Raw genomic sequence first — 651 nt, forward strand, 5'->3', positions numbered from 1 at the left:
TTTCAGTACAACAACTACCAACAAAAACCCTTCTATAACAACCAACAAAGTGGTTACCAAGCTAGGGAAAACTACTCTCAAGGCTTCTCCTCCAAAAGAAATCAGTCTACACAAGGCCAAGCCAGATCTTCTACCTCTGGAGTAGCACTGATGCAATGTTGAAACAGATCTTGGAGTCCCAAGCTAGATGTGAGAAGCACATTGGATATGAGCTGAAGAACCTTCACACCAAAGTTGATGGAAGCTACAATGACCTCAACAACAAGTTCCTACAACTCTCCTCTCACTTCAAGACTTTGGAGAATCAGTTTGCCTCTATGCCTTCAACCTTTAAGGGCCCAATAGGATCTCTACCAGGAAAATCAGAGCAGAATCCCAAAGAGTATTGCAATTTTATCCTCTCTACTACTTCTGAGATTGAGTTGAGTGATCATGAGAAAGAGAAAGATCAGATTGAAATACTCATGTATGGAACAGAAGTTGTTGCCAAGGTTGAACACAAGATTGTGGAAAGGGTTGAGATACAAACTGTAAAGAAGGTTGAGAGAAAGGTTTTGCAACCAGTTAGACACAAAGCTGAGAAACCGGTTATTGGGAAAGCTGTCACGCAATTAAAAGAGGTTCAGCTAGAAGAAGCTCATGTGGTTGAGT

The sequence above is a fragment of the Brassica oleracea genome, chromosome C3 (assembly GCF_000695525.1).
Source record: "Brassica oleracea var. oleracea cultivar TO1000 chromosome C3, BOL, whole genome shotgun sequence".
In the NCBI taxonomy this organism is placed as follows: Eukaryota; Viridiplantae; Streptophyta; class Magnoliopsida; order Brassicales; family Brassicaceae; genus Brassica; species Brassica oleracea.